The 26,215-nt window shown below is 43.1% G+C and overlaps 1 protein-coding gene across 1 annotated transcript in view; it reads right to left on the reverse strand.

Moving 5' to 3' along the window:
- Window positions 1–26,215, reverse strand: part of asic1b (acid-sensing (proton-gated) ion channel 1b) — an 856,126-nt gene that overhangs the window by 601,748 nt on the left and 228,163 nt on the right. The gene's annotated exons all lie outside the window — the stretch shown is intronic.

Consider the following 26,215-nt stretch of genomic DNA (forward strand, 5'->3'; position numbering starts at 1 on the left):
ACATGCCTTGAGCACCTTCCCTGGTACTCCATCCGGGCCTGTAGCCTTCCTGGGGTTAACAGCCCGCAGCACCCGTCTCACGTCCTCAGCCGCAAGAGTGAATGGAGGGAAACTGGAGACTGGAATGGATTGTGGTGGGGGTTGAGGTGGTGTGGCTGAGTGCTGTGCCTGGGATTCAAAGCGGGCATAGAAGCTGTTCAGCTCCTCTGCCGGTGCCACGTCCGAGTCCCCGGGTGTTGCAGCACAGCCCCTGTAGTTGGTAATGGACTGTATGCTCTGCCACACCTGCTGAGGGTTGTTGAGCTGCTCCTCTATTGTTCTCTTGTACTCTGTTTTGGCGGTCTTGATGCATCTCCTCAGATCGGCGCAAGTGGCGCTGTATAGTGTTCTGTCACCTGATCTGAAAGCTGCGTCACAGGCCCGGAGAAGCGTGCGGACAGCCGTTGATAACGTGTTGATAAGCATTTATAAATAGACATATAAAAGTGAATTGGTCAACTGTTTGAGATTGTGATTAAAATATATATTAAGCATATACAAATGAGTTATAAAACAAATTTAATCACTACAAGGATATTACAAATGCTTTACTAATGCTCAGTTAAGGCTTATTCGTACATTGAAAGAAGAATTCGTTCATAGATAGTAGGTGGGGCTGATAACACGGGTAAATAAAGTGACTTGCATATTTATAGTGATGGGGAAAGAGACATTATTAACAAATGATACATAAAGTATTGAGGAATAAGGACTTTTAATGGTTAGTAAAGGCTTAATAATTTGTGAGGAAAAAAATGTAAAGACAATAAAATAAATTTGTAAAGTATTTTTATCACTAATGAATACTGTCTGATTTTACGTTTGTAAATGATGAACTATTAATGATCAGCTTTTCTTAAATGGTTTATAGATAATTAAAAAAACATTTATAAATTTATAAAAACATTACATATTTTGTTATTAATAATTATTAAGCCATGTATGTTCTTACCAATGAGTAGCTAATAAAAAGAATGCTTTGTAAATGTTTTACAAGTAGTTATTTAAGCATTTACTTACACTTTATAAATTCTTTACTAAAGCGTTCAGTTAATATAAAGTGTTACCATAACAAGTTGGAAGCATAACAGGGCCTTCCTACTGTGAGGCAACAGTGCTAAACACTGCATAACCTTAATATCTTTCTGCATATAAAAACATGACTGCAGAGTATAAAGCCAACTCTGCATTCAAATTTGCCGTACTTTATTTTTCCCTAAGATAAGTAAAATGGGCTCTTCTTTGCACCTCATAATGTTTTTTTAGTAGACAGCAATGAAGAAGTAAATAATAGAAAACCTGTACCCAAAGAACTATAGACACATGAAAACACAGGGACTTTGTTTTTCAGACACATTGATGTCACTAATGATTAACCTGCAATGTCTAAAATGTGACATTCTGCTTGTCTCTGCTGCATGTAGGAGTGTGTGTCACGTAGAGAGCAGAGGGATGTTCACAGCACTGCACTCCAACGACAGATAATTGAGGACTGCAATTATGACATGGAGTGTTGACTGTATCCATCATCCATTTAATCCTTCGCTTCGCTTAACTCCACCAAGATGGTTATGTTTTTGGCCCTGGACTGTGTGCTGTTTGATTGTTGAATGCATTCAAACCCTCCCAGATAGGACATATTAGTGATCGAACAATTTCCAAAAAAACTTAAAAGGTTGAAACAGGCCTGGAATTCCATTAAATTCTAAGAATGAATCCTATGTAAGTAAGCTTTAAGATAACTGTTAATCATCGGAAGGTTGACTGTGTTATGCCTTGGAAGACAGTTGTACTCTTATGACTGGGCTTCTGGGTAAGTGCACATTTTATCTGTGCCAATGCAGCTGTATGACTATCCATCAATAGCAAGCTTATTCAAAACATTTTCATGGGTTTTAAGAAAGTGGGTGGATTGAATAAGCTCATTATGAGAACAAATATAGTTTGGGGCTGATCCAGATGTGGGTTCAATATTTATTTATTTATTTATTTATTTATTTTTCCTTTCTTTTACACGGCAAGTTGAGATATTTATCAACATTTTGATGAATGGCTCTAAACCAAATGCTTATGTCTGAAGCTGTCAATTATACAAATGAAAAGTTTACCCACAACTGGATAAGGACTGCGAAAGAGCAAGTCGTAAATGGCCTATGAGGCTCATTGTTTAGCTCAATATTCTGTATGGTGAAGTGGGTGAGGTCCATGACCTCACCTCGACAGGACACCAGTATAACAAAGATTAGTTTCCCCAGTCAATGCTAGCATTCATTTATCCCTGTGTGAACCAAGACAATACAAATGAAATGTCTTTGTCCACAAAGACATAGAATGTCCGGGTATTAAACCCCGGTCTATATGTTTCTAACCCAACTCCTTAAATGTACCAGTGATATACCCACCTACTATGGAAAAGACCTAGACCATTTTATATATTTGAAAAGAGACAAAGTTATTGAAATCACTGTTAGGGCCCCTTCATACATAACATGATTGAAGCTGACTAGCGCATGTAGGAGGAATTGCATGCCATTCGTGAAAAATCGGAGCTGCCTCCAGCGCCTCGTACACCTGTCGCTGCAATTATTCATGCACACCAGTGGCCAAAAGACAGAGAGTGCCCTGTGAGACCTCATTCAAGCCCTGTCACGGCAGGTGTCGGCCAAATTCCAGGTGACACACACATCCACCACCGCTCACTGGGCACGTAGAAAAGGTGGGGCCATTTGCGCTGTTACCCCAAAACTAGTTAGCAGATGATCACTTTTGAGCTGGATGTGAAATTTGACCGCACTAGTGTGGCGCTGCAAAAAGCAACACACGTGGCGTGCATGTGTCCCCACCCGCACCCCCCCCCCCCCCCCCCCCACACACACACACGTGTCATGCGGGGAGAAAGCCCACTTGCATGACATGCTGATATGTATTTATAGACATGATCACATGGGGGCCGGACAGCCACATCTGGGCGCACACAGCCGGACTGCAGCACACCCCGGCAGGCTGCTAAATGTGAAATACACTGTCAGATCACGCAGCAGGCAATCTGAATGTCACGCGTGTCAAGCAGAACACACGTGCTGCAGGACTATGACAAAATGACAAGCCAACAGCGCCATGAACATACCACTTTCGGTCAAGTATCACCAAAAATACGCCATAACGCTGTTTTGTCAGTTATTACGACGCTTTTTTTCTTTAAAAAAAAGTTTATATCCTTGTTGATTTTAGCCATTTTATGCTCCTGTTATGACAGTGATTGCAGCACAGTGGTAACGTTTCTGTCTGCTAATCAGAACTTTTGTAAATTGGAGTTTTGAATCCTGTGAGTGGTATTTATTTTTTATTTAACCGTAGGGTTCTGTACTGCGTCCTCTTATTTAATATTTATATCAACCCACTGATATTAATTATACAGCTGGTTTTTATTTTATTTTTCTCCACATCAGCAGGGATGTGGTGCAACACATTCCAGCTGCTCGCACTGTGTTTGTGCACGCGGACAATGGTTTGTGGTTCCCCATTTCATGTTTGGTTTGCGGATTTTCTTCCGGTGTCTGCATCTTTCATGCTATGTGTGAAGGGGCCCTATTGTAACAAACATATCTACAAACTTTCCCAAATGTTGTTCATCCCATTTCAAAATTCAAGGACTGTTCACTCGGCACCGATGTGTTCTCTTTAAGTGCTATTTTGCCATCATTAATATCATGAAAGCTGAAATACTACATTTGTTTGCCTAACCTTTTAGCAGGTTTTTGGCTGAAAATGACAATCCTATAAAGCCTGAAGAGGTAAATGTGCTGTAACGGACAGATAAATACAAGGTCTTAGCTTCCTGACACACATTACTGTGAAGATTGATGAAAAATACCATAAATGAACTCCCTCAGTGGACATGGTTGATAGTTCCTGCTTCAAATCTCCACAGACAGTGAAGCTGAAAAGGGTCCAACTGCTTTGACACAGGCACATGGCAATGTTAATTCTTTACAGCCTTTACCCTTTTATCCAGCCTGGACCAAGTCTGACATTTTTCAAGAAAATACTCCCCGTTTTCTCAGTACATTTAAGCATTCCCAGTCTCACGTCTCTTCTCCAGTTTCTGTGTTTCTCTCCTGTCTGTTGAAGATCTTACCAGAGACAATTCGATAGGCTATAATGGAATTTTTGTGTCGTCAATCTGCACACATTGATACATGGCTCCAATTTCCACAACTGCATCTACCTGAGGGTCCAATTCTCAGTTGGGTCCAGACAAAGACAGTCAGTGACTGTCAGGCTTATATACTGCACAAATCCGATCTGAATCTAGTTCACGGATAGTACAAAATGCATGCCACATTTTTTCATATGGCGGAGATGCTGCAAATGGTCATTTTCATGATAAAGGCAATTCAGTTTTGACAAAAGGGAATCAATGGTTTACTTTATAATGATGTTTTCCAAGCTTTTGGTATTACTCCCACCGCCCTCCACAAACATCCATTCACTCTTACCCCCCTCCTACCCCCTGCACCTCAAAGCTCATCAAAGCTAGTAAAAATTAACCAGTGTCTATACATGCTTGGAGCAGTTTAACATCAGGAAAACTCAATTCCATATGTGTCCATTTTATTCAATGACATCAAATAATTGATTACCAAAACAAGTCAAGTCTGAGTACCTTGGTGGTCCACCTTGGATCTGCTGTGACGATCCTGAGTGCAAACAAGGGAGCAGCGAAAGGGACTTACTTTTGTGCGAGAATATGAGTTTATATAATTTATTTCATTTACTTAATCCAAATATTTTTATGCAGCTAAATGTAAATCAATTTCACCCAGTTAATTTGTAAATGTAAATCAATTTCACCGATAAATTAATAAATATGTAAATTTCACCTAGATTATCAGTAAATATGACTCAGTTTCCCCAGATATTTAGTCAATCTAAATTTTATTTGCTCAGATACTTAGCAAATATAAATCAGCTTTCCTTGTGAAATTGACTAGGAATTGGTAAATATTTTCTGGCAATATAACTTTTTGTTTAGGTTTAGTAAATGTATTCAATACTTTTTAATCAAAATTATAGAAAAAAATCATCTCCACCTTATAGACACCAACCACACGTTTGAGGAGAAGGAAGTTAAAATCTTAGCCAGAGAAAAGAAATGGTTTGAGAGGGGAGTGAAGGAAGCATTGTATGTGAAACAGTTGAAACCCAGCCTTAACTGGGGAGGGGGTCTAAGACACGCTTTGTCCCCTGTTTACAATGGGGTACTCAGGTCAAAGCAGTTTCAGTCTTTTGTCCATGGTAGTGAGTCATTCATGTCATCAGGAGAGATGTCAGGAGAATCGTCAGGAGAGTCATCAGTCCCATAGGAGGGATAGCTGCCCTGTCATTAGAAGGGTGCTAACTAGAGCACAATAGGTGCTAATTATAACCATTTTTAGTCACTGCCAATAGCAGTCTGCCTCTCGGTAGGAGGGGTCTGGTTAGGTTTAAAACTCCAGCTTTGCTGGCTTCTGTTATTCTTCTCTACAAGAGTCAAGAGAGAAGTCACACTACCAGAGCAAGAAATTTAGCTGAGGAAGCTTCTGCGATTAGAAGCGAAATGTCCTTGTGTCAAGCAACCCAGTCCAGTCGAAGATTCAAGCTTCTCTACTATGAAACCACTTGGACAATAGAGAGCCTTCACAGAATCAAAATTATAGAACTTAAAATCTATTCAATTATATTATGTGTCACTTTGTTGCCACAATTGTTTTGAGTAAACATTGGTCAAATTTTTTACAGTGTTCATTTCGCTACTTCCATCGCATTACAGAACCACAATGGGCCCTGGATGATAACCATCTCAGCAGACAAATGGTTCATCCCCACCTCTCAAAAGTAACTGTCATTCACAGCCAGAGGTGTCAAATCCAGCTTCAGAAAGTAAAAACCCTCCCATGTGTTGCTTCTACCTGTGCACCTAAAACAGGTGATCTCAATAATTAGCTCATCCACCTGCCTGAGGAGCTGAACTAATTACACTCAGCTGATTTATTGGGAAGATGGAACAAATATGTGGTTGGACTTTTACTTTCTTAAGCTGGATTCAGCATCTCTGTTCACAGCCAAGTGAAACATGAGTGACTCCTTGGCCATCTCCATTCTTTGAGGTCCTCAACACTGAGGCACCTGTGCAATGGATCATGATTTGAGAAACATGCCACATGGACATAGTGTTGTAGCTGACTCTTAGAGTCTCTCAAAGTAATCATTTGTTTGACACAAAGTTATCCCAGCAGTATCCAAGGATCCTTCAAAGAGAAGAAGCACCAAAACCATGTAGTCACAACTAGCGGGGTTACCAGGGCAAGAAGATTACAAAAACAGTTCATAGTTTTTACCATCACCAGTCAAGTGAGGACAGCAGAGTTTGTTTGTGGACAAAATATCTCACCAAATAGCGAACATGTTTTAACATAATTTTTAGTTGAGATGGCCCAAGGACACACTAAAGGTTCATAACATTTTGGTGGCAAACCAAATTTGCCACAAAAATGTACTTCTTTATCTACTGATTCAAAAACTCACATTAATGACCCAACCAAGAGAAGGTTGCGGAGTTGGGGCCGCTGCTATCAGCTGTTTACAAAGCAACATAATCTTGTCGTATCTAAAAGAAGATCTGTTGTGTAGGACTAGGTGTTTCCATCCCTCAAAAAAATCTAAGTTTTTTTGTCATGATGTCCTGCTATTGAATGCACAAATCAAGCAGGCAAGACAAACTTACATCACTTCCCATAATTCCCAGAAGAGAGACTGAAATGAATTGTGGCCACCAGAAGAGAAGAATGGGAGTCTGACAGCTACCTGTCTGTCTTCATCTCAGACTTGTTCTTATAATTTACCTCCAAACTCTTGTTGACCTTCACTTTAGCTCCAGTATAACACGTCTGTTCATAAACCAAACAGCTGCCCCTGAAAGCATAATGCCATCAAGCCTATTATGCTGCACCTCATTACAGAAAGAACTCAGTGGATTTTAAGGGTTTTTAACACATGGATTTCTGTTGTCTGTTGTCCCTCCACTAGATGGTCCATAAACTTACAGTATTCATTAACTCCAATCACAATTCAGATGAGCCTTTACTTCCACACAATGTAGTTCTGACATCCAAAACGGCAATGTAAATAAAAGTGATGACGTAACTGCACAGTCTGTATGGATAGCAGCCCATCACACACTGTTGGAAGATTTACACCATTGGTACACTGTAAACCCAAACAAGTTAACAGAACTCACAAATATTGAGGCACTCTCAATTGCCACAAAATTTGTGAGTTCATGAGTTTAAAAGTCAATTGTTCCTGGAACTTAAAAGATTTTTGCTACTTGTACCTCATGATTATAATTAAATTAAAGATGCCCTTCCTGACACAAGTCCACATTATATGGAGAAATGTGGCAGGGGTGGGGTTTGACCCAGGAATCTTCTGCAATGAAACCAAGCGCATACCACTTGGCCACCACCCCTGCAAAAGTATTCATTAAGTCAACTCATATATTTTGAGTTATATTAAGTTGTACTTAAGTTATGCTTTGAAGTTTTGCTTAGTTAATATCCAGTTAGTTCAAATCAATCAAAAAATTCTGAGTATAATTTACTCAAAAAGCAAGAGCATGTTACACAAACTTGAAATATTTAAGTAAGTAGAACATTTTCTTAAAACTTTGAGTTTACACTACTTAATCTTTTTAATTAATTTGAACATTCAGGTTTACAGTGTAGAGACATGAGCTGTCTGTGCACATTAATACTTTTCCCAATTGATCAAACAAGTGATAAATAGACCAACGATTTCAAGAAAGAACAAGCAAACCCCACAGTAAATGACAAAGTTGTTGCAGGAGATTAAAGACAATATGTTATTCTTATTTTTAAAGAGATACGTTGCACATATCCAGCCATGCTGTCACAACATCACATTATTTGCAAAGGGGCTTCAATGTTATATTCACGCAATCGTTCCTTCAGCTTCAAAACATCTCTCTCTCTCGCTCACCCTGGTGTCCGACAATGAAACGGCTCACATTTAATGGTGCAGTGGGAAGTTCCCCAAGATTAATGCTCAATTGGATGCAAACTGCAATAATGATAAAAACAAGTGTTTAGCGTGTGCTGAGTAAGAGGTTGAGAAGTGAGAGAAGGTGAAGTAAATGAAGGATTGGCCACCTGTGGTTACTATTACCCCTTCACTAACAGAGAGCACCTTTATTAGCCTGTCAGTGTGAGTGATCGACCGACCCTGATGAGGAACCCAGACACGTTCATGCCAAGAACTCAATAAAAACTGAAGACTGTTCGCCTCATTGAGATTTTTTATCAAACTAATGAAAACTTGCCATTGGAAAGATCTAAACTTTATTGCCAAATCATGCTGATTTTCCAATGAAAATTTAGACCAGTGTCATTATAGACAAGAACAGAACGAGCGCAGCAAAGTCTATATGGTAGAACAGCGATTTGTTGTAGATCTGCTTATAGTGCAAACAGTTTTTGCACTATAAGCAGATAAACACTGTTAACAGTGTCCATACATCCATTAAGAAGTCACTTTCTTCCTCCTCCTCCTCCTCACTTCCTCCATAACTGAGTTGGAAGTGATTCACGGGTCAAGGAAAATGTTCAACAGGAGTTCCAAGTTTGCAGAAAAAGAGCAAAAGGTATTGTTTCAAAAAGGAAAAGTTCCTGAAGAAGGAGCTGCACGTGCACAGTGGAGGAGAAGTGAGCAGGAGCCTCGTTCAGTGAAAACATGCTGGAAATTATTCATGAATTAAACTGACACAAACTTAACTACGACACTCAGGATTTGAAATAACTATCCATTATGTATGGAGTTACTGGAAAAAACACCTCCCTGGACGAGGACGGCAGCTGCACGCACCGAGCACAAATTGAAATTAAACTCCCTGCAGTAAAATGTACTAGACTAGTGTTTCCTCACTGATGCACAGCACCAAACAAGTTTTTTTTTCTTTTCTTTTCCATCTGTCTACAACTACATTTAGGAGAAAAGACATCATAACTCACTTTGGGAGCTGCTGTTTATTATGCCAGAGGTTAAGTGCCTTCCTGTCTCCAGACATTCAAGGAGAGAATGAAATGAACATGTTACATTGATAACTTTTTGATGTTTTCCATATCTTATGCATGCTGACAGATGTTGGATGAAAGGAGTTTACAACTGTGCAAGCTGCAAAGACTTTTCTCCATGGTGGCTAAACGTTTCTGCAGGAGGAGGAGGACAATAGGCCTCATGTAAGATGGTATACAGAACCGTCCTGCGTGGGGAGTAAGGTTCAAAAAGAGCATCGTGTGCCAAGTTAATGACACACAGCTAAGATATAAAAGGAGTGGCTTCAGGACAACTCTGTGAATGTCCTTGAGTGGTCCAGACCACATATTTAAGAAGACTAGATGCTGTAACTGCTGCCAAAGGTGCATCAACAAAATATTGAGCAAATGATGTGAATACTTATGTACATGTGATTTCTTAGTTTTATTATTATTATTATTATTATTATTAATCAATTTGCAAAAAAAAAAAAAAAATCCTGTTGTCATTATGGGGTGCTGTGAGTAGAATGTTGAGGGAAAAAAAATAATTTACTTCATTTTGGTATAAGGCTGTAACATAACAAAATGTGGAAAAAGTGAAGTGCTGTATGTTCTGTAATATCTTCCAAAACAATGTGCACTGCATGTATCAACATATGCAACCTTGGACAAGAAATAAAGTACAAGTAACAGATTCAAATTCTAATTTCAAACAAGTAACAAATTGTGCTTCAAGTTTTCAAATAAAACTGCTATCCACAGGTAGCAAAGCTTTCTGTTTCATTCTTGTTGGCATTCTCTTTCCTTAGATTCTGAAGGATACATTAAATTAAATTATTAAATATCCTAAGCCACTTTTACATGAGTACTGTCAACCTGACCTTATCTAGACAATGAACAGAAGAGCCACATGTGGGAATACAAGTGTCCAGAATGGCTGGACTGGACGTTAAACAGATTTTTAAAGATAAAGATTATTTATCCCAAAGGAAATTATTTCGCCAGAGTACAGAAATAGTAAACACTAAACAATAATTAGTTATCCGTCATTTTTTCGTTTTGTTCTTTTTTTCAATAACTACAACAAATTTATGCAAAATGATTGGAAGATATATTGCACAAGATGTTTGACAATATTGCACATAACTCTGAATAACTGTTCATTATGTATTCATCCTGCAGAAGGGGGAGGAATTATACAATCTGACTGCCACACGTAGGAAAGACCTCCTGTGGCCTTCTGTGGTGCACCTCAGTGGTCTCAGTCTGTAGCTGAAGGTGCTCCGACAGGACATCAGTGTGGCATGCAGGGGGTTGGACGTGTTGTCCAGGATGCTGAGCAGCTTCCTCAGCATCCTCCTCTCTGACACCTCCATCACAGACTCCAACTCAACCCCCAGGACAAAGCCAGCTCTCCTGATGATCTTGTTGAGCCAGTTTGTGTCAGCTGCCTTCAGCCTGATGCCCCAGCACACTACAGAGTCCAAGATGACACTGGAGACCACAGAGTAGTGATAAAACATCTGCAACATATTTCTACATACATTGAAAGATCTGAGCATCCTGAGGAAGTACTGGCAGTTCCAGTTACTGGGCCTCATGCAAGAAAGATGTGTCCTAAGAGATTCATTTGTGCATGGGTCAAATGACTGAGAAGCTCCTGCATTCACCAGTTTTCCAGTATTTTGAGTTTTTCATTCATGCACACTCAATTTAGGAGTGATTCAAACCTCTAGTGCAAGTTAAGTACAATTAGTTTGCTGTCATTCAAACCTGTTTTCAGTAAACAATTCAGTATGTCATTAATTTGAATCTATTTTACTGCTGCCGCACATCAGCGCATCGCCACACTACGGAACCATCTTGGACAGATAGACAAATGGTCCATTTCCACCCGTGGAACATAACCACGCGTCTGCTGCAGGCAGGTGCAACATAGCCATCGTCTTGACTTTCTCCAAAGGCTCCGGGTCTGGAAATCCAGAGTTGAAACCACACATTTTTAACACATTTGAGGCTGAATGACAGAAGCTATTAGAGACAGTGTCCAATTAAAAGGCGACTACAACAGGACTGACTGTGGTAATTTCCATTTTCATTTTGTTTGTTTTCCACAATTAAAAACCAGATCATCATCTTCTATGAAGTTGCATATTGGTATGTGACATTGTGATTACGACACACAGGCATCAAAAGCACCTGAAACAAACAGACACGTCTGTTGTGTGGGCCGCTGAAGAGGAGGTACTGCTGGCCCACCACCACCAGAGGGCACCCTGCCTGGAGTGCGGGCTCCAGGCACAGGAGGGCGCTGCCGCCTCACAGGAGCAGCCGGGGTGACAGCTGTCACTTATCACCTACGACAGCTGTCACCAATCATCTGATCTTCAGTAGTATATCAGCAAGACGACATCTCCACCTCGTTGCCGAGATATCGCTATTCTTAGGAGGTAACGAGCTCAGCCGATTGACTTATCTTTCTGACAGCAGAATATTGTTGCTTTGTGTTTTTGACAGCAGAGTGAGTGCTTGCAGCTGGAGACCGAGTTGGACTTTTCTCCTACCTGTTGATAAGTAACCATACTCCTGCATTTACCAGCTTTTTTTGATGAGAGGTGAAGCTGGATTTTCCCACCATACGTGTTGCTGGGTGTAAACCCACCTACATCTAACTGTTTTTGTTCCTCGCCAGCAGTACCAGATCCGACAAGCGGAGGCAGTGACCACCTGGGAGTTCGGGACTTGGCGGCTCCAGTATTCCCGGGGTTCGGTGGCGGAGGAAATCGTGTGGTTCCGGTTCTGCTTTGGACAGACGTCTCTTATCTTCGAGCCTGACCACATGACACGTTCTGTACATTGACTTCATTGCATACTATTGTGACCTGCCGTGTTTGTTGTGCTCATTCACAACAGTAAAGTGTTGTTATTTGACTTCCTCCATTGTCCGTTCATTTGCGCCCCCTGTTGTGGGTCCGTGTTCCTACACTTTCACAACAGGATATCTCGGCCAACGTCATGGACCCCGAAGGGCGTCAACCGGTTGTTGAACGGCCAATGGAAGAGCAGGGCGCACAGGCGTCTGCAGGAGGAATGATCGGTGAGTTGCAGCGAATCCTCACCGCTTTTACGGCTCGGTTGGATCTAATGACCGAGCAGAACGTCCTCCTTAACCGCAGGGTGGAGGCTCTCGCCGCGCAGGTGGAAGCGCGCCCTCAGGGCGCTGCTGCGGCTCCCCCTCCTGTCGATCCTGTGCGCAACAGTGACGTTCCACAGGTCGTTCAACGACCCCTCCCACCTTCCCCTGAAGCATACATAAGCCCTCCAGAGCCGTACGGGGGTTGTGTGGAGACGTGCGCGGACTTCCTTATGCAGTGTTCGCTCGTCTTCGCACAACGTCCCGTCATGTACGCGACTGATGCTAGTAAGGTAGCTTATGTGATTAATCTGCTTTGCGGTGAGGCACGCGCTTGGGCTACAGCGCTCTGGGAGCAAAATTCACAGGTCCATCTGACATATGATGGGTTTGTGAGGGAGTTCAGAACAGTGTTCGATCACCCAAATAGAGGAGAGACCGCTTCAGCCGTGCTGCTGTCAATGAGACAGGGGCGCCGGAGCGCAGCTGCTTATGCAGTCGACTTCCGCATCGCGGCTGCGAGGTCCGGCTGGAATAGCACTGCCCTCCGTGCCGCCTTCGTAAACGGACTGTCGTTGGTTCTGAAGGAGCACCTGGTGGCTAAGGACGAACCGCGGGATTTAGACGGGCTTATTGATCTTGTTATACGGTTAGACAATCGGTTAGAAGAACGCCGTCGGGAACGAGACGAAGGGCGTGGCCGGATACGCGCCGTCCCTCTCCCTTCCGGTTCCGACCGAGTTCCGCCCTCCCCACGCTCCACGGCCTCTACGCTCCGTATGGTTACAGCTCCCCCTGCTGATGAAGCTATGGACACGAGCAGGGCCACATTTAGGCCACCAGATAGACTGAGGAGGCTAGTCCGCGGAGCGTGCTTTGTTTGTGGCTCGATAGAGCACCAATTGAGAGACTGCCCCAAGCGGTTAAACACCAACGCCCGCCCCTAGAAACTGGGCTAGGGGTGGGCCAAGACATTCACGTGGGACATACCCATATCGCCACACGACTCCCAGTTACAATCCTTTACGAGGATTTAACCCTTCAGGCCCCAGCACTGGTGGACACGGGCTCTGAAGGGAATCTGCTAGACAGCAGATGGGCCAGGGAGGCAGGGCTCCCTCTGGTGGCGCTTACTTCACCAGTGCAGGTGCGGGCACTAGATGGCTCCCTACTCCCTCTAATCACACATAAGACACCACCAGTAACTCTGGTGGTGTCAGGGAACCACAGGGAGGAGATCGAGTTTTTCATGACTCCTGCCACCTCCCGTGTGATTCTCGGGTTCCCCTGGATGTTAAAACACAATCCCCGGATCGATTGGCCGTCCGGGGTAGTGGTTCAGTGGAGCGAGACCTGCCATCGGGTATGTTTAGGTTCCTCGGTTCATCCCGGTTCCCAGGCTACGGAGGAGGTCAGAGTCCCGCCCAAACTTGGGACGGTGCCGGTGGAGTACCATGACCTTGTGGATGTGTTCAGTAAGGATCTGGCGCTCACCCTTCCCCCGCACCGTCCATACGATTGTGCCATTGATTTGGTTCTGGGCGTTGAGTTCCCGTCCAGCAGGCTGTACAAACTCTCACGACCTGAGCGCGAATCAATGGAGACCTACATCCGGGACTCTTTAGCTGCCGGGTTGATCCGGAATTCCACCTCCCCGATGGGTGCAGGTTTCTTTTTTGTGGGAAAAAAAGATGGCGGACTTCGTCCATGCATTGATTATAGGGGGCTGAACGAAATCACGGTTCGTAACCGATACCCGTTGCCCTTGTTGGATTCAGTGTTCACGCCCCTGCATGGAGCCCAAATTTTCACTAAGCTGGATCTTAGAAATGTGTATCACCTGGTTCGGATCCGGAAGGGAGACGAGTGGAAGACGGCATTTAACACCCCATTAGGTCACTTTGAGTACCTGGTCATGCCGTTCGGCCTTACAAACGCCCCCGTGACGTTCCAAGCATTGGTTAATGATGTCTTGCGGGATTTTCTGCACCGATTCGTCTTCGTATATCTGGACGATATACTCATCTTTTCTCCAGATCCTGAGACCCATGTCCGGCATGTACGTCAGGTCCTGCAGCGGTTGTTGGAGAACCGGCTGTTTGTGAAGGGCGAGAAGTGTGAATTTCACCACACTTCTTTGTCCTTCCTGGGGTTTATCATCTCCCCCAACTCCGTCGCTCCTGATCCGGCCAAGGTTGCGGCGGTGAGAGACTGGCCCCAACCTACCAGCCGTAGGAAGCTGCAACAGTTCCTCGGCTTTGCAAATTTCTACAGGAGGTTCATTAAGGGCTACAGTCAGGTAGTTAGCCCCCTGACAGTCCTGACCTCTCCAAAAGTCCCCTTCACCTGGTCGGATCGGTGCGATGCCGCGTTCAAGGAGTTGAAACGGCGCTTCTCGTCTGCACCCGTTCTGGTGCAGCCCGATCCTAGTCGCCAGTTTGTGGTTGAAGTGGATGCCTCGGACTCAGGGATAGAAGCTGTGCTTTCCCAGAGCGGAGAGACCGATAAGGTCCTTCACCCGTGTGCCTATTTTTCCCGCAGGTTGACCCCGGCCGAACGGAACTATGACGTCGGCAATCGAGAACTCCTTGCGGTGAAAGAGGCTCTTGAAGAGTGGAGACATCTGTTGGAGGGAACGTCTGTGCCATTCACGGTTTTCACTGACCACCGGAACCTGGAGTATATCAGGACCGCCAAGCGGCTGAACCCCAGGCAAGCCCGCTGGTCACTGTTCTTCGGCCGTTTTGACTTCTGGATCACCTACCGCCCCGGGACCAAAAACCAGAGATCGGATGCCTTGTCCCGGGTGCATGAAGACGAAGTCAAAACGGAGTTGTCGGATCCACCGGAACCTATCATCCCGGAGTCCGCTATCGTGGCCACTCTCACCTGGGACGTAGAGAAAACCAGCCAGGAGGCCCTGGCATGGAGCCCGGACCCCGGAACTGGGCCAAAGAACAAACTTTACGTCCCACCAGAGGCCAGGGCTGCAGTCCTGGACTTCTGTCACGGCTCCAAGTTCTCCTGTCATCCAGGGGTGCGAAGAACCGTGGCAGTTGTCCGGCAGCGCTTCTGGTGGGCGTCCCTGGAGGCCGACGTCCGGGATTATATCCAGGCCTGCACCACCTGCGCCAGGGGCAAGGCTGACCACCGCAGGGCATCGGGGCTGCTCCAGCCGCTGCCTGTGCCTCATCGCCCCTGGTCCCACATCGGCCTGGATTTTGTCACGGGCCTCCCACCGTCCCAGGGCAACACCACCATCCTCACGATAGTGGACCGATTCTCCAAGGCGGCCCACTTCGTGGCCCTCCCGAAGCTCCCGACTGCCCAGGAGACAGCGGACCTCTTGGTCCACCACGTCGTCCGGCTGCATGGGATCCCAACAGACATTGTCTCCGATCGCGGTCCCCAGTTCTCCTCGCAAGTCTGGAGGAGCTTCTGCCGGGAACTGGGGGCCACGGTGAGTCTCTCGTCCAGGTATCATCCTCAGACCAACGGGCAAGCAGAACGGGCCAATCAGGAGGTGGAACAGGCCCTGCGCTGCGTGACGGCCGCGCACCCGGCGGCCTGGAGTACCCATTTGGCCTGGATCGAGTATGCCCATAACAGCCAGGTGTCTTCTGCCACCGGCCTCTCCCCTTTTGAGGTGAGTCTGGGGTACCAGCCCCCGTTGTTTCCGGTGGTTGAGGGAGAGGTCGGTGTGCCCTCGGTCCAGGCCCACCTGCGGAAGTGCCGTCGGGTGTGGCGCGCCGCCCGTTCTGCTTTGCTAAAGGCCCGGACGAGGGCAAAAGCCCATGCAGACCGTTGGCGGACCCCGGCCCCTGCGTATCGGCCAGGGCAGGAGGTGTGGTTGTCGACAAAGTACATACCCCTCAAAGTGGACTCCCCTAAACTGCAGGATCGTTACATCGGCCCCTTCAAGATCCTCAAGGTCATCAGTCCAGCCGCAGTGAGGCTTCAGCTTCCGGCCTCACTGCGGATCCATCCTGTGTTCCATGTGTCCCGGATAAAGCCGCATCACACCTCACCCCTCTGTGCTCCGGGTCCGGCACCACCTCCTGCCCGGATCATCAATGGCGAGCCGGCTTGGACTGTGCGCCGGCTCTTGGATGTCCGTAGGATGGGCCGGGGCTTCCAGTATTTGGTGGACTAGGAGGGGTACGGACCCGAAGAACGCTCCTGGGTGAAGAAGAGCTTCATCCTGGACCCGGCCCTCCTGGCCGACTTCTACCGCCGCCACCCGGACAAGCCTGGTCGGGCGCCTCCTGGTCCTGTTGTGTGGGCCGCTGAAGAGGAGGTACTGCTGGCCCACCACCACCAGAGGGCACACTGCCTGGAGTGCGGGCTCCAGGCACAGGAGGGCGCTGCCGCCTCACGGGAGCAGCCGGGGTGACAGCTGTCACTTATCACCTACAACAGCTGTCACCAATCATCTGATCTTCAGTAGTATATCAGCAAGACGACATCTCCACCTCATTGCCGAGATATCGCTATTCTTAGGAGGTAACGAGCTCAGCTGATTGACTTATCTTTCTGACAGCAGAATATTGTTGCTTTGTGTTTTTGACAGCAGAGTGAGTGCTTGCAGCTGGAGACCGAGTTGGACTTTTCTCCTACCTGTTGATAAGTAACCATACTCCTGCATTTACCAGCTTTTTTTGATGAGAGGTGGAGGTGGATTTTCCCTACCATACGTGTTGCTGGGTGTAAACCCACCTACATCTAACTGTTTTTGTTCCTCGCCAGCAGTACCAGATCCGACAAGCGGAGGCAGTGACCACCTGGGAGTTCGGGACTTGGCGGCTCCAGTATTTCCGGGGTTCGGTGGCGGAGGAAATCGTGTGGTTCCGGTTCTGCTTTGGACAGACGTCTCTTATCTTCGAGCCTGCCCACATGACACGTTCTGTACATTGACTTCATTGCATACTATTGTGACCTGCTGTGTTTGTTGTGCTCATTCACAACAGTAAAGTGTTGTTATTTGTCTTCCTCCATTGTCCGTTCATTTGCGCCCCCTGTTGTGGGTCCGTGTTCCTACACTTTCACAACAACGTCTTAACCATGATGTGACATGACGCGTCCTGTTGGGTCGTCCAGCGTGACGCTGGCTTTAAAACACACCAATTCAAATTAAATGAACTAAAATTTTCAGTCTCTACTAGAAAAGAAACAGTCTCTATGGATAAAATAATGATAAACACACACACACAGTTACCCAATAGCAGTAAGGTTTTGAAGTGTCTTGTGTGACAAAAGCCTCAATAAAAGGATGTGGACGTGTTCGCACAGTAAAGGTGCAGTTGTCAGTTCACTTGCACGGGGATTTGTCACAGCGACACTTTGCTTAAGGTTTTATTAATTTATTTTCCTTTCATATTTAATCCCTGCTGTTGGGACACTGGTTCAGTCTGTCCACAGTGACCGAATGAAGGAGCTAGAGTGAGAAAGAGACGTTCAGTGATCCCTGTCCGACGCAATATTCTGTTCTTTAATGAAGCCCAATCTGTGACCTTGTCGCGGTGCAGACCCTGAGGCAATAATTTTGTTTCTGCAACACTAAAGAATGCATAATAAATGCCACTGTCTTTGAAACACTGCAAGTGTGCAGACATGAAAGGGAAGTTAGCTGACTTCACTTTGTCTTGTGTGATCAAACACGGCGCATCTTTAGAGGTGACAGCTTCAGATCACAAATATGACTAGTTATAACTTCAAAGCTATTTTGCTCAAACTGAATGATTTCATATCTGTCAGAGTTGTTTATGCAACACCTAACACTGTAATTTCCAATCAATGTGTCAACCTTTTCTGCAATCAAGGTGCACGCACTACCCCATCACGCCAACAAAACCAAGTCCAACTTAAGTCACACTGTCTTTCAGTTACCTGAAGTAGTAAAGAAATGAATACCCGTTATTATCAATAAAAATTATAGACAGGGTCACCTAAAAGTGTCTTCATTTTCTGAGTGCCCTTTCCTAATATTAGTTTGCTATTGCTGTGTAAGTCAAATATTAGCTTTAGCTAGCTAAAGTTAGTTAGCTAAACTGCAACTTTGAGGGAAAATTAAGAAACTAACTAATGTCAGCATCAATCTGTAGACACGACAGTCTAAATCAAAATCTCTAAAAGTAAAGTAGAATTTAAAATTGCTAACTAGCTCCTTACATTACAGAGGTACAGAACAGACACTTATGGCCTAGTTCAAAAATAATGAAGCCTAACTGCTGATTTGCATTGCATTTGTCATGAACAAGCCATTATTTTATTTAGCACCATCCAGATTGACCTGTGAGTTGCCTATAGTCTCTTTGACAGGTACTGAAAATTTCCTGGAAAAATTCCGCACGGTTCCAGAGATATGCACAAAATTTACCCCAAAAATAGCACTTTTTTCATTAATTTTGTGTGACATTGATATTTAGCATTATCATTTAAAGTCGAATGTTAAAGAAATAACCTTGTGTTTGTTTGTTTGTGCTTCATACTAACACATATTTTCCTCACTGTATAAATATTTTGTCTGGGACAGGATGGCACAGTGGTTAGCTCTTGCTGCACAGCAAGGAGGTTGTGGGTTCCCTTTCCATTCTGTCCTTTCTGTGTGAAGTTTGCATGTTCTCCCCATGTTCAGTTGGGTTCCCTCCAGGCACTCTGGATTCCTCCTGCTTCTGTAGACATGCATTTCGGGTGAGTTGATGACTCCAAATTGACCGTGGGTGTGCATGCAAGTGTGAATGTGTTGGTCTGTCTACATGTGGCCCTGTGTGAGGTGTATCCTGCCTCACGCCCTATGACTGTCTGGATAGGCCCAGCCCTCCCGTGACCCTTGATTGGAGTAAGTGGGTATAGAAAATTAATGAATAAATGAATGAATGTCTGAAAAAGCTTTTTTAAAAAAACATTTTATTCTCAATTTAAGAAAAAAAAAATGCAGGAGAAACAAGGGAGCTCTTGAATTGTTCGTTGGCCAGTCCCGAAAGTGTCCTGTTAATATCTGTGCTGGGCTGTAACTGGCTCATTCAATTTGTGATGCAACAAACACAGCATGTCAAATTTTTGTAATTGCAAACAAACATCTACTTCAGCAGAGAACTGTGACACAAAGACCAGTCGCACACATTGTTTTAATCCAAGTGGATCTTGATGTATTTCCAATATTCTCTTGCTCACTAATATTAAATACTTCTTTTTCTCATATTTTATTACAGAACCTGTCCTCTGTCATTGTAATTCAGTATTCATGTTAATCAGCACATTTTGTAGTGAGTTTTGCTACTACTGAGTCAGACAGTACAATCACTTACCTCACAAAAATTAAGCCCTTGACCTCCAGTCATTCACAAAGCAATGACTTAACTCACACTGTTCAAGATTTATTGAATTTAAAATATTTTCAATGGCAAAGGTGCACAAATGTAAGTAAGACCCTTTATTGATTTGAATGACAAAACAGATTTTTTTGCAGTTCAAAATCTGTGTTTTTTTGTGGACTTTGACAGTGAATACATCAAAATCATGAAAAGATGTATTTTGGGAGTATGCAGCAATAGCACTCATGATGTTTATTAGGTAGACGGTTTTCCCAAAGATAAGATTTTGAGAAGGAACGTGGGGATTTTTTTTTAAGTGCTTCTTGCACAGACTGCAGAAATGAAGCCCAGTCCAGCGTGAGAACCGTCTGACCATGGATCTGACCATGGATTATGTCCTTTCCATTTGTGTGGCCAGGAGAACTTGAACACAGCATATTGCCTCTCCTGAAAGCGTGGAACCGGCCATGTTTGTGGTTTGTGCCACAATAAGCTAAACTGCTACATGCGGTACACTGGCAAGTCTCGCAGAGGAAGCCCCATCCGTAATCATGGAAAGTCAGAGTGAACATGACGGTGAGTGACGACAGTGATTACTGTTAACAGGGGAGCTGTGATATGAACCAGCTTCTAACCGTTTTTGATATCGGTGTGTCAACGGAATCATATGTTTTATTTTTGCAAATTGAACAATACTGGATTTGTTGAAAGTATTACATTTATTTGTTAAATTTAAAATAAGTTTGGGGTTGTAGTATACACCATCAAATAATATAAAGAGGTTATGGCCAGTGGACCCGAGGACTAGTGGACCCTCCTCCAATTATTCACTCACTCATCTACATGCTAATATGCTGTACAAGCCATAATTGTAGGGGCTACAGTGGTATCAGTGCAGGCAGGAAAAAACGGAGCTTGGATTCCCCATATTTCAAAATTTGCATAGACCTCCAGGCATGTGATGTGTCTACGGTGTTTTGAGCGTTGTGATTTCACAGCAGGAAATATTATTGTTGGCTGTAGTTCCTAACAAAGTGGCATGCTGCAAAGCTATTTAATTGATACTGGATGATACAGTTAAAAGCTGAATAAATGCTGAAGATGGTTCTGCCCTTTATCCTCCCTTTAAAATAATCATTGCAAAATGTCATGTTTCATCAACAGATACAAATGCAAAAATATACAGTTTCAGTTACAGAAACCAGCAACAACTAATCAAATAAACTTCAGTAAATCTTACACTTATTTCTCCAACCACTATTTCCATCTGCTGAATAAAATCATTTTGGACAAGGGCAGCAGAATAGTTGCAGTAAATATCAATATTTGCATTTCATGGATATTTGCCAGTATTTGCTTTGTGTGCATTAAATAAAGAACAATTTAGCATGAGAATACAAAGTATGTTTGCACTGAAGGAGCTGTGTGTGTTTATATAATTACTAACATGATTAGCCATAATTTCACAGTTGTCAGCTGCAAACCAGAGAATCTCTGTGACATGGCAAAAGTGGTGAAACAGTCGAGGGCGGGTAAAGTTGCAGGGATCTATGGGGTCGAGGCTGAACTTCCTCAGGGAGGTGGAGATGCTGTTCTCCTGGCATTGCAAGCAGTCATTGCCACTATATGGGAGACAGCCATCATCTCTACTGACTGGAAGAAAGAACTTCTTGTCCCTCTCCAGAAATTAAATTGTGGTCGCCATTACTGCATCAACAGCCGGGTATTACACTGCTCCCTGTTCCAGGTAAGATACTGCCAAGTGACAATCTCAAAGTGACTCAGTGTCAGCTGCTTGCAGCTAAGTGATGAGAGAGGTCTGGTTCCACACCCAAGAAGCCAAAATCAACCTCCAGTGTTTACTAGGAGGCAATAGTGCAGCAGATAGTAGAATATTTACAGAGGATTCCTGCAAATGGTGATGTAAGCACCAAATTTGGGATAGATACTCCTTAGACATTGCTCTTTTGAAAAAAAAAAATGGTCACTTGACATTTCAATAGACAGCCAGGTAGGGGTCAATTGAACAATTACACAAGGGCCAAAATTTAAAAATGCTCCAGTCATATTGAAATTATACCACATTATTTGTCTGATCATAAATATTCCAAAAAGGTATAGTTTGGACAATGTTTTGGAGTTATGGGGTAACAACATTAAGAATGGTGACAAAGGTCAATTTCACTTTGTACAAGGGTCAAAAGAAAAGTTGCTCTAATTTTGGTAAAAAGTGATGCAAATTATTGGGTGAGTTAATAGGGTTTTAAAAAGGAATAGTTTGCATCATGTGTCATGCTTAATTTTCACATTACGGGGTAACATACAGTTGTATGCAAACGTTTGGGCACCCCTGATAATTTTCATGATTTTCCTTTATAAATCAATGGTTGTCTGGATCAGAAATTTCAGTTAAATATATCATATAGCAGATGAACACACTGATATTTAAAAAGTGAAGAAGTTTCTAGTATTTACAGAAAGTGTGCAATAATTATTTAAATAAAATTAGGCAGGTGCATAAATTTGGGCAGCCTTGTCATTTTATTGATTTGAATACATTTAGCGGTAATTACTGGAACACAAAATTGGTTTGGTAGGCTCACTGTCCCTTGACATCATTACACAGGTGAATCTAATCATGAGAAAGGGTATTTAAGGTGGCCATCTGGAAATGTTTCCCCTCTTTGCATCTCTTCCAGTGAGTGGCAACATGGGAGCCTCTAAACAACCCTCAAAAGACCTGAAAACAAAGATTGTTCAACATCATGGTTTAATGGAAGGATACAAAAAGTTATCTCAGAGATTTCAGCTGTCAGTTTCCACTGTGAGGAACATAGTGAGGAAATGGAAGACCACAGGCACAGTACTAGTTAAGGGCTGAAGTGGCAGGCCAAGAAAAATCTCAGATAAGCTGAATCGAATGATGTGAGAACAGTCAACCCACAGAACTGCTCCAAAGACCTACAACATGATCTTGCTGCAGATAGTGTCTCTGTGCATTGTTCAACGATACAGTGCACTTTGCACAAAGAGATGCTGTATGATGCTATAATGCAGAGGAAGCCTTTTATGCATACACGCCACAAACAGAGTCGCTTGATGTATGCTAAAACACATTTGGACAAGCCAGCTTCATTTTGGAATAAGGTGTTGTGGACTGATGAAACTAAAATTGAGTTATTTGGACATAACTGGAGGTGATGGTCTAGTAGTTAAGGCGTTGGGCTTGAGACCAGAAGATCCTCGGTTCAAATCCCAGCCTGACTGAAAAATCACTAAGGGCCCTTGGGCAAGGGCTTTAATCCCCTCTTGCTCCCGGTGTGTAGTGAGCACCTTGTATGACAACACCCTCACATCAGGGTGAATGTGAGGCATTATTTGTAAAGCGCTTTGAACATCTGATGCAGATGGAAAAGCGCTATATAATTTACCATAACAAGGGGCGGTATGCATGGCTGAAAAAGAACACAGCATTCCAAGAAAAACGCTTGCTACCTACAGTAAAATTTGGAGGTGGTTCCATCATGCTGTGGGGCTGTGTGGCCAGTGCAGGTCCAGGGAATCTTGTTAAAGTTGAGGGTCACATAGATTCCAGTCAATAACAGCAGATTCTTGAGAATAACGTTCATGAATCAGTGACAAAGTTGAAGTTTCGCCGGGGCTGGATCTTTGAACAAACCAACAACCCTAAACACTGCTCAAAATCTACTAAGGCATTCATGCAGAGGAACAAGTACCACATTCTGGAATGGCCATCTCAGTCCCCAGGCCTGAATATTATTGAAAATCTGTGGTGTGATTTTAATCGGGCTGTTCATGCTCAGAAACCAACAAACCTGAGATGTTTTGTAAAGAAGAACTGTCCAAAATACCTTCAACCAGAAACCAGACTCTCAATGGAAGCTATAGGAAGCATTTAGAGGCTGATATTTCTGCAAAAGGAGGATCCAATAAATACTGATGTATTTTTTTCTGTTGGGGTGCCCAAATTTATGCACCTGCCTAATTTTATTTAAAGAATTATTGCACACTTTCTGTAAATCCCATAAACTTCATTTCACTTCTCAAATATCACTGTGTTTGTTTGCTATATGATATATTTAATTGTAATTGCTGATCCAAACAACCAATATTTATAAAGGAAAATCATGGAAATCATCAGGGGTGCCCAAACTTTTACATATAACTGTATATCATGTAATAGAATCCAATGAACGTCGACCTTGTTTGACCTTTTCTTTGCAGACCAAACATTCAACACAGTCAAAACTATTCCATTTATTAATCCCATTAGTTCAACCAATAATTTGCACAACTTTTTTTTTTTTTTTTTACCAAAATTGGAGCAACTTTAACTTTGACCCTTGTACAAACTGAAATTGACCTTTGTCACCAATCTTGCCGTTTTAATTCATAACTCAATAACATTCAGTCAAAGATAGTCCAAACCTTTTTGGAATATTTATGATCAGCCAAATAATGTGGTGTAATTTTTCAATATGATTGGAACATTTTTAAATTTTGACCCCTGTGTAATTCTTCAATTAACCCCTGCCTGACTGCCTATTGAAAATTCAAGTAGCCAATCATTTTTTTCAAAAGAATAACGTCTAAGGAGTGTTTGTGGTGAATTTGGTGCTTGTATCACCACACGAAGGATTGTTTCAGTTTCTGCTGCACTAGGAAGCAATCTTCTTTGGGATGGGGACAAGAACACCCATGTGTATCAAGTCAGACTCTAGGCCAAGACCTTAATGGGTCAAGGTTTTTACAGTGGTTGAGATTGGATTAAACCTGAGTCTTTAGAGGAAATGTGAACATGTAGAGAGCATGATTTAAAAGCATGAATTTAACTAGAAGCACTCAGAGAGTGCAAACCTCCGCCAAGGCCATGGGGTCACTGACGCCATAACATCTACACGCTGTGGAATCACTGAACCTAAAAAAGTCTAACAATGATGTTTGCTCAGTAGTAAAAAAAAGTTTAATCTGCTGTGACTGGATAGCATGTATCCTTAACGCTTGGCATCACAGTTTATTACAGCTTGCACCTTTCCCAGAAGCTACTGTCATCTGAGCACTGATATTGATATTGCATGTGCTTATAGACAAAAACAAATAAGAGACAAAATTCAATTTATTATTCAACTAAACTGCAAATATATGAATTTTTTAACATTTATGAAACACTTCTCTAAACAAGGCCATAGGGTCACTGACCCTAAAGAGATTCCCTTCTTGGCACAGTGATCTATTTTTTTTTTTGTCTCTTTCTCTAAAATTGTATATAATAATCATTAGATTATTAATATATAAACAAAATAAATTTAAGAAATATTACAATTTGAAAACAAATGCACCTGAACGTGATGACAGCTGCAACTGCTTAATGCTACCTTTTAACATTGAAAATGCCATAGACATGCTAACGCGTTAGCATCGGGATCCGGATCACCACTAAAATTTAATCACTTGTTCCTCTTGTCATTTACAACCACTCCACAAAATTTCATCAAAATCCGTTCAAAACTTTGAGTTATTCTGCTGACAGACAGACAGACAAACAAATAAATGCGACTGAAAACATAACCTACTTGGCGGAGGTAATTATCCTCCCTGTTAATGTTCAAAACTCAAATTTATGGTGGGGAGATGGGCTCAACAGCTCATTTAGGGTCAATCTGAACCTTGTATGAGGTCAAAAGTAAAAAAAAAACAAGCATACCAAAATTGACCATGCTGTAATAGTGGGCTTGCGACCAGAGGACCCTAAGTTCAAATCCCTGTCAGACCAGGAGATCATTCAGGGCCCTTGGGCAAGGTCCTTAATCCCCAAGTTGCTCCCAGTGTGTAGTGAGCGCCTTGTTTGGAGAACACTTTGACATTGATGTGTGAATGTGAAGCATCACTGTAAAGTGCTTTGACTGTAGGAGATAAGAAAAAAATGCAATACATTCACTCTAACAAGATGTGATGTCACCAAATTTTGCTGACATCAATGGTCTCCTGCTGGTTCTACTACAGTATTCAATGTATATTTTATATAATATTGTTTTGAATAATATTAGATACTTTTTATTGTTAAAATATTCGAAGGGCAGTGTCACAAAGTTCAGTTCACACATTTGGAATTATAGAGCATTTTTCAAGACACCTAAAAAAGCACTTTACAAGTTGCATTATTCATTCACTCACACATTCACACACAGTGGTGGTGGTAAGCTACTAGTGTGGCCACAGCTGTCGTGGGGCAAACTGACGGAAGCGTGGCTGCCATTCTGCGCCTACGGTCCCTCCGACCACCACCTCATTTATACACAGGCAAGGTGGTTTAACTGTCTTGCCCAAAGACACAACAGCAACATGCAGATTTTTGACTGGTTGGGAGCAGGATTCAACACTTTGATCACAAGGTGACTCGCTCTACCAACTCAACTATTGCTGCCCCAATACAGTGTAATACTAATCAATCAAAAAACACCTTGACTGTGCCTAAAACATCCCGACTGTTAACACAAGTATCAACGAAGTTAAACTTGAAAAAATTTCAGAAAGGGATTCTGTCAGAAACAAAATGTCACAACCATTTAAATGTCTTCTTTTAGGGCATTTATTGAGAGGGCAATGATTGACTG

This window comes from Thalassophryne amazonica, chromosome 3, assembly GCF_902500255.1.
Source record: "Thalassophryne amazonica chromosome 3, fThaAma1.1, whole genome shotgun sequence".
Taxonomy (NCBI): domain Eukaryota; kingdom Metazoa; phylum Chordata; class Actinopteri; order Batrachoidiformes; family Batrachoididae; genus Thalassophryne; species Thalassophryne amazonica.